Here is an 18,076-nt window from a genome sequence, read left to right as displayed (position 1 = left end):
CGAATGGAGCGCCACTCAGCGGCGAGTCTAATTACTTTCTGCACACATACTGAGTGTGAGCATAGTCCTTCAGTGCCTTAATTGTTTCGATTAACCACCGCAATCCCGTCGGGTAGCTTGCTTCTAGCAAATGGAGCGCTAAGCGATGGCAAGTCTCATTACTTCGTGCTTACATTATATGAGGGCATAGTGCATCAGTGCGTTAATTGATTGGATCATCCACCACAATCCCTCCGGGTAGCTTGCTTCTAGGGAATTGAGCGCCACACAGCGGCGAGTCTCATTAATTTCTGCTTACACTATATGAGGGCATAGTCCTTCAGTGCGTTAATTGTTTGGATAATCCACAACAATGCCTCCGGGTAGCTTGCTTCTAGCGAATGGAGCGCCACACAGCGGCGAGTCTCATTACTCTCTGGACACACACTGTGAGCATAGTCCTTCAGTGCGTTAATTGTTTGGATCAACCACCACAATCCCTTCGGGTAGCTTGCTTCTAGCGAATGGAGCGCCACGCGGTGGAAAGTCTCATTACTTTCAACATACACTTTATGAGGGCATAATGCTTCAATGCGTTAATTTTTTTGATCCTCCACCACAATCCCTGCGGGTAGCTTGCTTCTAGAGAATGGATCGCCACGCCGTTGCAAGTCTCAATACTTTTTGCATACACTTTATGAGGGCATAGTCCTTCAGTATGTTAATTATTTGGAGCATCCACCACAATTCCTCAGGGTGGCTTGCTTCTAGCGAATGGAGCGCCACGCAGCGGCAAGTGTCATTACTTTCTGGACACATACTGGGATGTCGCTATAAAGGGATATATGATTTCGGAGGACCGGAAGTCATATAATTTCGGAAGACCGAAAGTCATACAGGTGGAACCATAAGTAATTAGTTAATTAATATAATGTGTCAGTGTTAGAGTGTTAATGTCTGTACCTTAAAAGCAGGTGAAAACCGAACAACTCAGGTGAAAACCGATAAAAGTATCTTAAAAGGTGTTTATTAGTGTGTCAACGTGAATATCTAAGAAGCGTACTCTAATGACACAGGTGAAAACCAACTTCTTTTAGCAGCTGATAAACAACTGTGTTAAATATTATTATATGTGAATGTGTATTGTGTGTTGTCTTGTATTATGTATGTATTAAAAATTTGTTTTCTTTTTATTTCAGAAAATAAAAAAAAGAAAAGAAGAAATATATATATATTTAAAAAAAAGATATCAGACCTGAGCTAGCTTACAAGAACTCAGGTTAGTAAAGCCCACCCCCTACCTAAATAGGGTTGGAGAATTACCAAAGGAGAAGAGAGATAAAATAATAAGAAGAGAGAGATTAACACTAATGGGCAGTTGAGTCTGCCGTTAGTCCATAAGCAATTGGCAAAGGCAGGGGTAGTGGAGGAAAAAAAAAACACATACTGTGTGTGAGCATAGTGCTTCAGTGCGTTAATTCTTTGGATCATCCACCACAATCCATCCGGGTTGGTTGTTTCTAGCGAATGGAGCGCCACCCAGCGGCGAGTCTCATTACTTTCTGGACACATACTGTGTGTGAGCATAGTGCTTCAGTCCGTTTATTCTTTGGATCATTCACCACAATGCCTCCGGGTAGCTTGCTTCTAGCTAGTGGAACGCCACGGGGAGGGAAGTCTCAATAGTTTGTGCATATACTTTATGAGGGCATAGTGCTTCAGTGCGTTAATTGTTTGGTTCATCCAACAAAATCCCTCCGGTTAGCTTGGTTCTTGCGAATGGAGCGCAACGCAGTGGCGAGTCTCATTAATTTCTAAACACATACTCCGTGTGATCATAGTGCTTCAGCGCGATAATTGTTTGGATCATCCACCACAATCTTTCGGGGTATCTTGCTTCTAAGGAATTGAGCGCCACACAGCGTCGAGTCTCATTAATTTCTGCTTACACTATATGAGGGCATAGTCCTTCAGTGCGTTAATTGTTTAGAACATCCACAACAATGCCTACGGGTAGCTTGCTTCTAGCGAATGGAGCGCCACGCAGCGGCGAGTCTCATTACTTTCTGCACACACACTGTATGTGAGCATAGTCCTTGAGTGCGTTAATTGTTTGGATCAACCACCACAATCCCTTCGGGTAGCTTGCTTCTAGAGAATGAAGCGCCAAGCGGTGGAAAGTCTCATTACTTCTGCATACACTCTATGAGGGCATAGTGCTTCATTGCGTTATTTTTTTCGATCATCCACCACAATCTCTCCGGGTAGCTTGCTTCTAGCGAAAGGATCGCCACAAAGCGGCGAGTCTCATTACTTTCTGCATACTCTTTTTGAGGGCATAATGCTTCCGTTCTTTAATTGCTTGGATCATCCACAACAATGCCTCCGGGTACCTTGCTTCTAGCGAATTCAGCGCCACACAGCGGCTAGTCTCATTAATTTCTGCTTACACTACATGAGGGCATAGTACTTCGTTGCGTTAATTGTTTGCATCATCCACCAGAATCCCTCCGGTTACCTTGGTTCTTGCGAATGGAGCGCCACGCAGCGGCAAGTCTCATTACTTTCTTCTTACACTATATAATTGCATAATGCTTCAGTGCGTTAATTGTTTGGAACATACACAAGAATCCATCCCCGGTGGCATGCTTCTAGCGAATGGAGCGCAACGCAGCGGAGAGTCTCAATATTTTCTGGTCACATACTGTGTATGAGCATAGTGCTTTAGTGCGTTAATTGTATGGATCATCCACCAAATTAGCTCCGGGTAGCTTGCTTCTAGCGAATGCAGCGACACGAGGTGGCAAGTCTCAATACTTTCAGCATACAAATTATGAGGGCATAGTACTTCCGTGCGTTGATTGTTTGGATCATACACCGCAATTCCTCCGGGTAGATTGCTTCTAGCGAATGGAGCGCCGAGTCTCATTACTTTTGGACAGATACTGCGTTTGAGCATAGTGCTTCAGTGCGGTAATTGTTTGGATCATGCACCACAATCCCTCCGGGTAGCTTGTTTCTAGCGAATGGAGCGCCACGAAGCGGCGAGTCTCAATATTTTCTGGTCAATTACTGTGTATGAGCATAGTGCTTTAGTGCGTTAATTGTATGGATCATCCACCAAATTAGCTCCGGGTAGCTTGCTTCTAGCGAATGCAGCGACACGAGGTGGCAAGTCTCATTACTTTCAGCATACAAATTATGAGGGCATAGTGCTCCCGTGCGTTGATTGTTTGGATCATACACCGCAATCCCTCCGGGTAGATTGCTTCTAGCGAATGGAGCGCAGAGTCTCATTACTTTTGGACAGATACTGCGTGTGAGCATAGTGCTTCAGTGCGGTAATTCTTTGGATCATGCACCAAAATCTCTTGGGGTAGCTTGCTTCTAGCGAATGGAGCGCCATGCAGCGGTGAGTCTCATTACTTTCTGCTTACATTATATGAGTTCATAATGCTTCACTGCGTTAATTGTTTGGATCATCCACAACAATGCCTACGGGTAGCTTTAGTCCCCAAAACTAATATTTTAATAAACTACCTCTTGAAATTAAAATAACCTGAATATTACTTATAATTTTAGTAGTTTTAAGATTCATTCTAATTCAAATATCTCACCCTCTCTCAATAGGACTAATGCTTATTATTAACACCATTACTACCTGCTTAATTATTTCAACCATAAGAGAATCCCCTTGATTTTCTTATATCCTATTTCTAGTTTTTTTAGGAGGTATATTAGTTTTATTTATTTATGTTACAAGACTGGCATCAAATGAAATATTTACTCTAACACCTAACCTTTTCTTACTAATTTCTTTAGCTCCACCCCTCCTAATCCTTATAATAATTATTGACCCTCTTATACTTCCAAATATAATTTCACTCCCAGACCCACAGCACTACACAACTAATTACCAAGAAATTCCCGGCATAAAATTTTACATAACATCAATCTTAATAAATACTATTATATTAGCAACATATCTATTTATTACACTAATTGCAGTAGTAAAGATCACTTCACTATACCAAGGCCCTCTTCGGCCCTCTAAGTCATATGTCAACACCAATTCGCTTACATCACCCTCTTTTTAAAATTGCTAACAACGCTTTGGTAGATCTTCCAGCTCCTATTAACATTTCATATTGATGAAATTTCGGCTCTCTTCTCGGCTTATGTTTAATCATTCAAATTGCTACCGGCCTATTTCTAGCAATACATTATGTATCAAGTATTGAATTAGCTTTCAACAGAGTAATTCACATCTGTCGAGATGTAAACTTTGGGTGGCTTTTACGTACTTTGCATGCTAATGGAGCATCTTTTTTCTTCATTTGTCTTTACTTACATGTTGGTCGAGGAATATGCTATGGCTCTTACCTTTACCTTCATACCTGAAGAGTAGGAGTTGCCATTTTACTACTAGTGATAGCAACTGCTTTTGTCGGTTATGTTCTACCTTGAGGTCAAATATCTTTTTGAGGGGCAACAGTTATTACGAATCTATTATCAGCTATTCCTTACTTAGGAACAATATTAGTACAATGAATTTGAGGGGGATTTGCTGTAGATAACGCTACTTTAAATCGATTCTTTGCCTTCCATTTTCTCTTACCTTTCATTGTAGCTGCCATGTCCATGGTACACCTCCTATTCCTCCACCAAACAGGATCTAACAACCCTCTTGGCCTTAACAGAAATCAAGATAAAATTCCCTTCCACCCCTATTTTTCAACTAAGGACACTATTGGATTTTTAACAATAATAACAGCCCTAATATTACTTACCCTTTGAAATCCTTACATACTAGGAGACCCTGAAAATTTCACTCCCGCAAACCCATTAGTTACACCAGTACATATTCAACCAGAATGATACTTCCTATTTGCTTATGCCATTCTTCGTTCCATTCCTAATAAACTTGGAGGGGTTATTGCCTTAGTAATATCAATCCTCATTTTAATAATTATGCCATTTTTTCATACTAGAAAAATACGAGGACTACAATTTTACCCTATTAACCAAATTATATTCTGAATTATAGTTAGCACTGTAATCCTTTTAACTTGAATTGGGGCCCGACCAGTTGAAGATCCTTACATTCTAACAGGCCAAATTCTTACAGTTATCTACTTCGCTTACTTCTTATTTGTTCCATATATCTCCTCCTTATGAGATTTCTTACTAAATAAAACTTAGTTCTTTGGCTGAGAATAAGCATATGTTTTGAAAACATACAACAGAGCAAAGCTCTAAGAACTTATTCTCAATTTAATACACTTAAATTAAAAGAGAAATAAAAAGAAGCTTTATGCCTCCTAGAAATAAAAGATAATTAAGCGACAAAGGCAAAAAACACTTTCAAGCAAGGTATATTAATTTATCATACCGAAACCGTGGTAACGTCCCTCGTACCCAAATAAATCCAAAAGAAATAAATACTACCTTACAAAAAAATAAAACAGAAAAAATATCATATCCTAAAAACAAAACTCTAAATAAGGCTCTCATAAATAAAATACTAGCATATTCAGCTATAAAAATAAGAGCAAATCCTCCTGCTCTATACTCAATATTAAACCCAGAAACAAGTTCTGACTCACCCTCTGCAAAATCAAAAGGAGTGCGATTAGTTTCAGCTAAACAAGAAGCAAATCAAACTAACGCCAAAGGAAACGTGATTCATAAAAATCATAACTCTTCCTGATAATAACCAAAATTCAGCAATCTGTATCTTTCAGCTAAAAATACAAAAGATAACAAAATTAAAGCCAAACTAACCTCATAAGAAATAGTTTGTGCTACTGCTCGGAGACCTCCTAACAAAGAATATGAAGAATTAGAAGATCAACCAGCAATTATTACAGTATACACGCCCATACTTGTACAGCATAAAAAGAATAATAAACCTAAAGAAAAAGTCAGTATAACACTTAAATAAGGAATTCTTAATCATACTAACAAGGATAAAAACAAGCTAAAAACAGGAGCTAGATAATAAGGATAATAATTAGATATAGTAGGGAAAACCTGCTCCTTAGTAAACAGCTTAATTGCATCCGCAAAAGGTTGAGGTAAACCACAAATACCCACCTTATTAGGTCCCCGACGAATTTGAATATATCCTAAAACCTTTCGTTCTAATAAAGTTAGAAATGCAACTCCAATTAAAACACAAATAATCAAAATCAAATAAGAAACCACACCCATAACATAATCATAATACATTATTACCTGGACTCAATTCATCCATTATTAGATCCTAAATCTAATGCACTTATCTGCCAAAGTAATCCTCATTTACTTTTATTCCTCAAAAATAAATATTACTAGTACTTGGTCCTTTCGTACTAAAATACTATTATCAATAAAGGATAGAAACCGATCTGGCTCACGCCGATCTGAACTCAGATCATGTAAGATTTCAAAGGTCGAACAGACCTATACACTAAGCTTCTGGACCTAGATAAAATCTTAATCCAACATCGAGGTCGCAATCTCTCTTGTCGATATGAACTCTCAAAAAAAATTACGCTGTTATCCCTGAGGTAACTTAGTCTAACAATCATTAATAAAGGATCATAAAAATACTTAAAAGTAATTATATAAAAAAGAGTTTATTTTATCTTCTCGTCGCCCCAACGCAACAATTAAATAGCAAATTTATTCATTGTCAACTACAAAAATTACTATTTAAATATAAAGATATACAGGGTCTTATCGTCCTTTTAAATTATTTAAGCCTTTTCACTCAAAAGTAAAATTCAATATTACGAATAAAGACAGTCTTCCACTCGTCCAACCTTTCATACAAGCCCACAATTAAAGGACTAATGATTATGCTACCTTCGCACGGTCAAGATACCGCGGCCGTTTAAAACCTCACTGGGCAGGTCAGACCTTTTATTTTAACAAAAGGACATGTTTTTGATAAACAGGCGGAGGAAATCTTTGCCGAATTCCTTTAATCATTCTCTCTAATATACTAATAACACCATTATAAATCGCCTTAACTAATTCAAAGCAAAAGTACAGTAATAAATTAAATGTAACAAAATATGATAAATAACTCAAATAAGTTATAACAAAATTACAAATGATGGCTACTTCTAAGCCCACATCTTTCATTTAATATAAAACCACATTATAAATAATACAAGTAAAGAGCATAATCCCCCTTACTATTACTCACGGCAAAACTACAAAAATTAAGTCTACAACAAGTCTAGCCGCGGCTGAATTAAATTCAATTCCTGCACAACCAGATATAATGGAAACCGAAAGGCATCTCACCACTAAAATAAAATTTACAAATAGTATGCTACCTATAATACCGTAATATTTTAGCTCTTTCCATTTCGGGAAATAATTATATAATAATATTATTTAGTGTTCCCTGATACAAAAGGTACAACATTTCATATTTTCTTTCCCTCAAATAAAATTTCACTTATTTAAACATTCCCTTACGGTACTAATTAACTATAATATCAACAAATTAACTCTATACCCTATACAATAACATCAATTAAAGTTGATTCACTTAATCTCAATATAAAAATTAAATATATAAATAAGTATATTCTTCAATCAAAATAATCTGAATTGCACAGAAACCTCCTCGATGTAAACGAATAGCTCAACTAACAAGCTCTATTTTGCTATCAATTCAATCTAGGCACACCTTCCGGTACACCCACTATGTTACGACTTATCTCACCTAAACAAATGAGAGCGACGGGCGATGTGTACATATTCTAGAGCCCTACTCATAATAGCAATATAACTAATATTACATTCAAATCCACCTTCATTTAAATAATTTCATAATAAAATTCGTATAAACATTCTATTGTAATCCATCTCCTCTTACCAATAAGCTGCACCTTGACCTGAAGTCTTCCTCAATAAAGATAATGAAGGTTTATGACCTCTCCTTAATACCTTCAACTACGGCGGTATACAAACTGCCAACAATAGTAAGTAAAATATATCGTGGATTGTCGATTACGGGACAGATTCCTCTGAACAGTCTAAAATACCGTCAAATCCTTTGAGTTTCAAGAATATAACTACTATTACCCAGGTATTACATTTTACATTAAAAATAATAGGGTATCTAATCCTAGTTTAATAAATAATTTCATAGCTTCAAACATAGAATTCATTATTATTAAATAATAATTTCACCTAAAAATAAAAAGACAAAATCCTATAGTTCAAATTTATAACTACATCTTAACCGTCAATACTCTTCCCTTCGGCCCCCTCGTCTCACCGCGGCAGCTGGCACGAATTTCGCCGGTTCTTACTAAACCTTAACTGCTTCAAACACTAATTAATAAACAAAATCAAGTACTGCGACCAATTATACCTCATCATTTACCCTTAAGATAAGTAATACTTACTTCTTATTCAAAAGATTACATGTACAACTAGATAGACAAGAGAAGAAAAGCCAGGATAATACTTTATTATTAATTTATAATGCTAAAACAAACAATTATTAGTTATGTATTTAATCCAATTGATAAAAATTAGTATTAATTAAAACCTGTCTCCCCCTTGTCTAGGATACAATTTTGTTTTTTTCCCCCCTCAAACAAAATTGTATCCTATACAAGTATATTTATTTTCTCCTTACACATATGCTGTAAAAACTAGCATATTCTGGATACGTTAAGCTTATTAATATACCTTTAGCCGGTATCTCAGGCTAATTAAGAGGATTTAATAGATTTTCAAGTCTTAATTATTATTAATATATAATATTTCTAAATTTAATTATTATAACACAATACTCATCTATTTAAATTCTCGAATACTTCTATAAATAATTATTAAATAATAAGATGCCTGATTAAAGGATTATCGTGATAGGATAAATCAAGTATTTCAATATACTCTTATTACACCTAAAAGAATTAAACTTTCACCTTCGATATCAAAAATCAACGTGCATCGTACACTAAAGTGTAGAAAGATAAGCTAAGATAAGCTAGTGGGCTCATACCCCGCATATGAAGATTACTCTTCTTTTTCTAATGCTCACTAACCCTAAAACTCTTTTATTCTCTACAACACTTGTGTTAGGAACTCTTATTTCCTTAACTTCTTCATCATGGTTTGGTACTTGAATTGGTCTCGAAATTAATCTCCTATCATTCGTCCCCCTAATTTCAAAGACCAACAATCAACGTCACACCGAATCTGCTTTAAAATACTTTTTAGTACAGGCCATTGCAAGATCCCTACTTTTAATAGCAATTATCCTACTTTACATGGGACTGCAAACTACATATTATTTAATCACTATTTCCTTACTCTTTAAAATAGGAGCAGCCCCTCTTCACTTCTGAATACCTGAAGTAATAGAGGCTATACTCTGAATAGACTGCATTATTTTAATAACATGACAAAAATTAGCGCCCCTCGGCCTATTGTCATACAGCTTAAATCCTACAAATCTAATCTATCTAACCTTAATCTTATCTCTAGTAGTAGGCTCAATCGGAGGGTTAAATCAAACATCGCTACGCAAAATCATAGCATTTTCATCTATTAACCACACTGGTTGAATACTCATGGCCCTTCTGCTAAGTGACATAGCCTGATCTCTCTACTTCTTATTTTACGCCTTACTTTCAATAATAGCAGTCACCCTTTTTGCAATAAACAAAATATTTCATATTAATCAAACTTTCTCTAATAAAATCATTGTAACAACAAAATTAGCTATCTTTACTAGCCTTTTATCTTTGGGGGGTCTTCCGCCATTCTTAGGATTCTTACCTAAGTGAATCATCATTATAAAAACTGCCGAACAAATATCATTTATTATTCTCACCCTAATAGTAATAACAGCACTAATTACTCTTTTCTACTATATACGAATTGCTTATGCTGCTTTTATCATTAATCACTATAATCAAACATGAACATCTTTAATGAAAAAAAGTCTAGAAACATCAATTAGATCGATATTCATTATTATTTCACTAAGAGGTATAATTATTTTACCTTTAACTGTCAACATCCTTTAAACAAAGACTTTAAGTTAAAAAAAACTAATGGCCTTCAAAGCTATAAATAAAAGGCAACCTTTTAGGTCTTAGTATATATTAACTACTACTCCGGAATTGCAGTCCGACATCATAAATATTGACTATAAAACCTAATAGGAGGTTTATTAACCATAAATAGATTTACAATCTACCACCTAATACTTCGGCCATCCTATTTAATTTTACTTGCAACGATGATTATTTTCTACAAATCATAAAGATATTGGTACAATATACTTGATCTTTGGGGCTTGAGCAGGAATAGTAGGAACATCATTAAGTCTTCTCATTCGAGCAGAACTTGGTCGACCAGGTAGCTTAATTGGTGATGACCAAATCTATAACGTAATTGTTACTGCTCATGCTTTCATTATGATTTTCTTCATAGTTATGCCAATTATAATTGGAGGCTTTGGTAACTGACTAGTTCCTTTAATACTAGGAGCACCTGATATGGCATTCCCCCGCCTAAACAACATAAGATTCTGATTATTACCGCCTTCATTAACCCTACTATTAACAGGAAGAATTGTAGAGAGTGGTGCGGGAACCGGATGAACTGTATACCCCCCTCTTTCCAGTGCCATTGCCCACGCCGGGGCCTCCGTTGACCTTTCTATTTTCTCCCTCCATTTAGCTGGTGTATCCTCAATTCTCGGAGCTGTAAATTTTATTACAACCGTAATTAACATACGAACTCCTGGAATAACCTTAGAACGAATGCCATTATTCGTTTGATCTGTAGTAATTACTGCCGTACTACTTCTTCTATCTCTTCCTGTATTAGCAGGAGCTATTACAATACTCCTAACTGACCGAAACCTCAATACTTCCTTTTTTGATCCTTCAGGAGGGGGAGATCCAATTTTATATCAACACCTATTTTGATTCTTTGGTCATCCTGAAGTTTACATTTTAATTCTTCCAGGATTTGGTATAATTTCACATATTGTAACCCAAGAAAGTGGTAAAAAGGAAACATTTGGCGTTTTAGGAATAATTTATGCAATACTGGCAATTGGATTCCTAGGATTTATTGTTTGAGCTCATCATATATTCACTGTTGGTATAGACGCTGATACTCGTGCTTACTTTACTGCTGCCACGATAATCATTGCTGTTCCTACAGGAATTAAGGTATTCAGATGAATTGCCACACTTCATGGAGCACAAATAACTTATTCACCCTCAATCTTATGAACTTTAGGCTTTATTTTCCTATTTACTGTTGGAGGCCTCACGGGAGTTGTATTAGCAAATTCATCCTTAGACATTGTTCTCCACGACACTTATTATGTAGTAGCACATTTTCATTATGTACTATCTATAGGTGCTGTATTTGCTATCATGGCAGGACTTATTCATTGATTCCCTCTATTCAGAGGAACAACAATAAATCCCACATGACTAAAAATTCAATTCCTAGTAATATTTATAGGAGTAAACATCACATTCTTTCCTCAACATTTCTTAGGTTTAAGTGGGATGCCTCGCCGGTATTCAGATTATCCAGATGCCTACACTACATGAAATATAGTATCAAGTATTGGCTCATTCCTTTCCTTCGTCGCCGTACTAGTACTTGTAATTATTATGTGAGAAGCCTTTGCGAGAGCTCGACCAGTAGTCTTCTCAGACCAACAAACAACATCTTTAGAATGATTCCAAAACTTGCCACCAGCAGAGCATAGTTATGCAGAACTTCCCTTATTAACAAACTTCTAAAGTGGCAGATAAGTGCATTGGGCCTAAGCCCCAAACATAAGAATAAACATCTTCTTTAGAAATGGCCATTTGAAATCAACTAGGACTTCAAGATGCAGCGTCCCCTGTAATAGAACAAATAGTATTTTTTCATGATCATACAATACTCATTGTAACTATAATTACAGTCCTCGTAGGCTATTTACTAGCCTCTCTCCTACCAAATACATATATTAACCGTAATTTACTAGAAGGCCAAACCCTAGAAACCATTTGAACAATTTTGCCTGCTATTACACTAATCTTTATCGCCCTCCCATCTTTACGACTCTTATACTTACTAGACGAAATTCATCAGCCAGCAATTACTCTTAAAACAATCGGACACCAATGATACTGAAGTTATGAATATTCCGACTTCTCCTTAACAGAATTTGATTCTTATATAATACCCATCAATGAAATAAGTCCTAATTCATTTCGTCTTCTAGATGTAGACAATCGCATCGTATTACCTATTAATATTGATATTCGTATTTTAATTACCGCTGCTGATGTTCTTCATTCATGAGCTATGCCTGCCTTTGGTATTAAAGCAGACGCCACTCCAGGACGTTTAAATCAAGTAGCAGCTAATATTACACGCACAGGCTTATTTTTCGGTCAATGTTCAGAAATTTGTGGTGCAAATCATAGTTTCATACCAATCGTTGTTGAGGCCTGCCCTCATTCAGTATTTATTAACTGAATAACAAAAATAATACAAGAACTTTCATTAGGTGGCTGAAAGTAAGCAATGGTCTCTTAAACCAAAAGATAGTAAAGTAACAATTACTCCTAATGGAAAAATTAGTTAAATTATAACGTAAGCATGTCAAGCTTAAATTACTACTTAATAGTATTTTTCTATTCCACAAATATCTCCCCTAAAATGACTCATCTTATTTATTATATTCTCCTTGTGCTACCTCTTATTTGCATCTATTATATATTTTAATTCAAATACACCTCATCCTTCCTTAGATAGCACTAACATTAAAAAAACAACCATAAACTGAAAGTGATAACAAATCTTTTTTCAACATTTGATCCCTCTACTTCAATTATAAACATATCATTTAATTGACTTAGAACAGTAATTGGACTTCTAATTATTCCAATCCCATTTTGATTCTTACCAGGACGGCCAAACATTTTGTGAAACAAAATTACCCTAACTCTTCATAAGGAATTCAAAACTATTCTTGGTCCTGCTAGCCATCAAGGAAGAACCTTTCTATTCATTTCTTTATTCTCCTTCATTCTATTTAATAATTTTATAGGCCTATTCCCTTATGTATTTACCAGCTCTAGACATCTAACTTTTACATTAACTCTCGCCCTGCCCCTTTGAATAAGTTTTATAATTTACGGCTGAATTAACCACACTCAACATATATTTGCACATCTCGTTCCTTCTGGAACTCCGGCCCCTCTCATACCCTTTATAGTATGCATTGAAATAATTAGTAACATCATTCGACCTGGAACCCTAGCTGTTCGATTAATAGCAAATATAATTGCAGGTCATCTCCTCTTAACCTTACTAGGTAATACAGGTCCTTCTTTGTCTCTTTCCATACTTTCATTACTAATAATTGGACAAATTACTCTCCTAATACTAGAATCTGCTGTCGCAGTAATTCAATCATATGTATTCGCCGTCCTAGTCACACTATATTCAAGAGAAGTTACTTATGTCAGCGCCACAAAATCACCCTTACCACCTTGTTGACCAAAGTCCCTGACCACTTACTGGAGCTCTAGGGGCCTTAATTACAACCACAGGTCTCACTAAGTGATTTCATCAATATGACCCTTCCCTATTGTTCTTAGGGATACTAATTACATTATTAACTATAATTCAATGATGGCGAGATGTGACTCGAGAAGGAACATATCAAGGATTACACACTATACAAGTTACATTAGGACTTCGATGGGGCATAATCCTATTTATTATTTCTGAGGTATTCTTTTTCGTTTCATTTTTTTGGGCCTTCTTTCATAGTAGATTAGCACCAACAGTAGAAATTGGATCTTTCTGACCCCCAACAGGCATCGTTCCATTCAACCCAATGCATATTCCCTTACTCAATACTGCAATTTTACTCGCCTCAGGAGTCACTGTAACATGAGCTCATCACAGACTAATAGAAGGCAATCACACTCAAGCCACTCAAGGTCTACTACTTACAATCCTCCTTGGCTTATATTTTACTGCACTACAGGCATATGAATACTATGAAGCCCCATTCACTATTGCAGACGCTGTTTACGGCTCAACATTCTTTATAGCAACAGGCTTCCACGGTCTTCACGTTATCATTGGTTCTACATTCCTAGCCACTTGTTTATTACGTCACCTCTTATCACATTTTTCTCCTACACACCACTTTGGATTTGAGGCTGCCGCCTGATACTGACATTTTGTAGATGTAGTATGACTATTCCTTTATATTTCTATTTATTGATGAGGAGGTTAGCCTATTTAATATATATAGTATATTTGACTTCCAATCAAAAAGATCATTTAAATGAAATAGGCAATTAATACAGTTCTAACAACTGGTCTATTAACTATCATTATTTCCCTAATCGTTATAGCCATTTCAACTCTTCTTTCCAAAAAAGTTATTAATGACCGAGAAAAAAATTCTCCCTTTGAGTGTGGATTTGACCCTAAATCATCAGCCCGAATTCCTTTCTCATTACGATTCTTCCTTATTGCCGTAATCTTCCTCATCTTTGATGTAGAAATTGCCCTTCTACTCCCAATAACAATTACTATTAACAACACTAATACATTATCCTGATCTCTCGTTAGATTAACATTCCTAGTAATTCTCTTAGTGGGCCTTTATCATGAGTGAAATCAAGGATCTCTAACATGAGCCGACTAATAGGATGGGATAATAGTTAAATATAATATTTGGTTTGCATCCAAAAGGTGTTGCTGTCAACTTATCTCATAAGTAGGAAGCAAACAATTGCACTCAGTTTCGACCTGAACCTTTGGTCTCTTGACCCCTGCTTGTTAGTTGAAGCCAAAAAGAGGCATTTCACTGTTAATGATACTACTGGGTATCCCTATCGCCCCAACTAAGGAGATGTGAATAATCAAGAAGAAGCTGCTAACTTTATCTTTAGCGGATTGTACCGTTAACATCTCTTAATATAAAATAATTATAACCCCCTTAGTATAAATATTACATTACCTTTTCGGGGTAAAAAAGAGAGTGCTCTTCTCAGGGAGTATATTTGGGGAACATAATTCTTCTTAGAATCTTCAATACTATGCTTTCAATATAAGCTACCCAAATATACAAATATAAAGAAGCAAAGGAAAATTGTAAAGATTAAAAAAATTAATAAATACATTTTAAATAAATTATCCTGTGAATGTTGAATTAATATTGAACCGTCCTTAAAACCACTATACATCCCTTGGGCACCAAGACATTCTCTCCACCCTTGATCAATGTTATTATAATATGCACCCCCTATATATAAAGGTAATTTAATAATATAATTTGTTGATAAATAAGGTAAAAATCACATGCTTCCTACTATTGTAGAACTAAAATAAAATTTTATACACACTAAAGACTGTCCAATAGAATAGCTTGATAGTAAAATACCAACTCACAAACCTACTACACTCACAAGTAGAGCCCCTATTTTTAGATGTAAAGGTAGAACAACACAATTAACACCAGGAAAAATTAATCAACTCAATGTCGCACCTCCTAAAATTGCTATTACTACCAATCCTAATATTCCCTTACATATAACTCAACCTTCATTATCACTAATAGAATGAATATTAGCACCCCCAAAGCCCTTTCCCGTTAAATAAAATCTTAAACGTACTGAATAACATACAGTTAGGCCTGTAGAAAAAAACAATAAGAAAAAGCTGACTACATTAATTAAAGATAAAGAAGAAATTTCTAGCGAATGGAGCGACACGCAGCGGCGAGTCTCATTACTTTCTGGACATATACTTTGTGCGAACATAGTGCTTCAGTACGTTAATTGTTTGGATCATCCACCACAATGGCTCCGGGTTTCTTCTTTCTAGCGAATTAAGTACCACGCAGCGGCGAGTCTCATTTCTTTCCGCATACATTTTATTAGGGCATAGTGCTTCAGTTCGTTCATTTTGGATCATCCGCCACAATGCCTACGGGTAGCTTGTTTGAAAAGAATGCAGCGCCACGCAGCGGCGAGTCTCATTTTTTTTCTCGACACTTACTGTGTGTGAGCATAGTCCTTCAGTGCGTTAATTGTTTGGATCAACCACCAAAATCTCTTGGGGTAGCTTGTTTCTAGCGAATGGAGCGCCACGCAGCGGCATGTCTCTTTACTTCCTCCTTACACTATATGAGTGCATAATGCGTCAGTGCGATAATTGTTTGGATCATCCACCACAATGCCTCCGAGTAGCTTGCTTCTATCGAATGGAGAGCAACGCAGCTTCGAGTTTCATTACTCTCTGGACACATACTTTGTGCGAACATAGTGCTTCAGTACGTTAATTGTTTGGATCATCCACCACAATGCCTCCGGGTTTCTTCTTTCTAGCGAATTAAGTACCACGCAGCGGCAAGTCTCATAACTTTCTGCTTACATTATATGAGGGCATAGTGCGTCAGTGCGTTAATTGTTAGGATTATCCACCACAATCACTACGGGTACCTTGTTTGTAGCGAATGGAGCGCAACGCAGCGGCGAGTGTCATTACTTTCTGCATACCCTTTATGAGGTCATAGTGCTTCAAAGCGTTAATTGTTTGGTTCATCCAAAACAATGCCTCCGGGTAGCTTGCTTCTAGCGAATGGAGAGCCACGCAGCGGCGAGTCTCATTACTTTCCGCTTACACTATATGAGATTATAGTGCTTGAGTGCGTTAATTGTTTGGATCATCCACAAAAATCCCTCCGGGTAGCTTGCTTCTAGCGAATGGAGCTCCAGGAAGCGGCGAGTCTCATTACTTTCTGGACGCATACTGTGTGTGAGCATAGTGCTTCGGTGCGTTAATTATTCGGGTCATCCACCAAAATCCCACCGGGTAGCTTGCTTCTAGTGAATGGAGCGCCACGCAGCGGCGAGTCTCATTACTTTCTACTTAAACTTTATGATGGCATAGTGCTTCAGTGCTTTAATTGTTTGGATCATCTACCACAATCCCTCCGGGTAGCTTGCTTCTAGCGAATATAGCGTCAAGCAGCGGCGAGTCTCATTACTTGTTGCATACACTTTATGAGAGCATAGTTCGTCAGTGCGTTAATTGTTATGATCACCCTCAACAATCACTCCGGGCAGCTTGCTTCTAGCGAATGGAGCGCCACGATGCGGCGATTGTTCATTACTTTCTTGACACATACTGTGTGTGAGCATAGTGCTTCAGTGCGTTAATTTTTTTGATCATCCACCACAATCCCTCCTCTCAGCTTGCTTCTTGCGAATTGAGCACCAGGAAGCGGCGAGTCTCATTACTTTCTGAATATACTTTATGAGGACATAGTTCGTCTGTGCATTAATTGCTTGGATCATCCACCACAATCCTTCCGGGTAGCTTGCATCTAATGAATGGAGATTCACGTAGCGGAGAGACTCATTTCTTTCTTGACACATATTGTGTGTGTAAGCATGGTGCTTCAGTGCGTAAATTGTTTTGATCATCCACCACAATCCCTCAGGGTAGCTTGCTTCTTGCGAATGGAGCGCCACGCAGCGGCGAGTCCCATTATTTTCTGAATACACTTTATGAGGGCATAGTTCGTCAGTGCGTTAATTGATTTGATCACCCACCACAATCCCTCAGGATAGCTTCCTTCTAACGAATGGAGCGACACGCAACGGCGACTCTCATTAATTTCCTGACACATACTGTGTTCGAGCATAGTGCTTCAGTGCGTTAATTGGTTCGATCATCCACCACAATCCCCCCGGGGAGGTTGCTTCAAGCGAATCGAGCGCCGCACAGCGGCGCGTATCATTGCTTTCGGCATACATTCTTTGAGGGCATAGTTCGTCAGTGCGTTAGTTGTTTGGAACATCCACCAGAATCCCTCCGGGTAGCTTGCTTCTAGCTAATGGAGCGCCACGCAGCGGTGAGTCTCATTAATCTCTTGACACATACTGTGTATGAGCATAGTGCTTCAGTGCGTTAATTGTTTTGATCATCCACCATGATTTCTCCGGGTAGCTTGCTTCTAGCGAATGGAGCGCCACGCAGCAGCGAGTCTCATTATTTTTTGCATACACTTTATGAGGGCATA

The sequence above is a fragment of the Thermobia domestica genome, chromosome 6 (assembly GCF_964235325.1).
Source record: "Thermobia domestica chromosome 6, izTheDome1.hap1.1, whole genome shotgun sequence".
NCBI classification, from domain to species: Eukaryota; Metazoa; Arthropoda; class Insecta; order Zygentoma; family Lepismatidae; genus Thermobia; species Thermobia domestica.
This window is presented reverse-complemented; position numbering follows the sequence as displayed.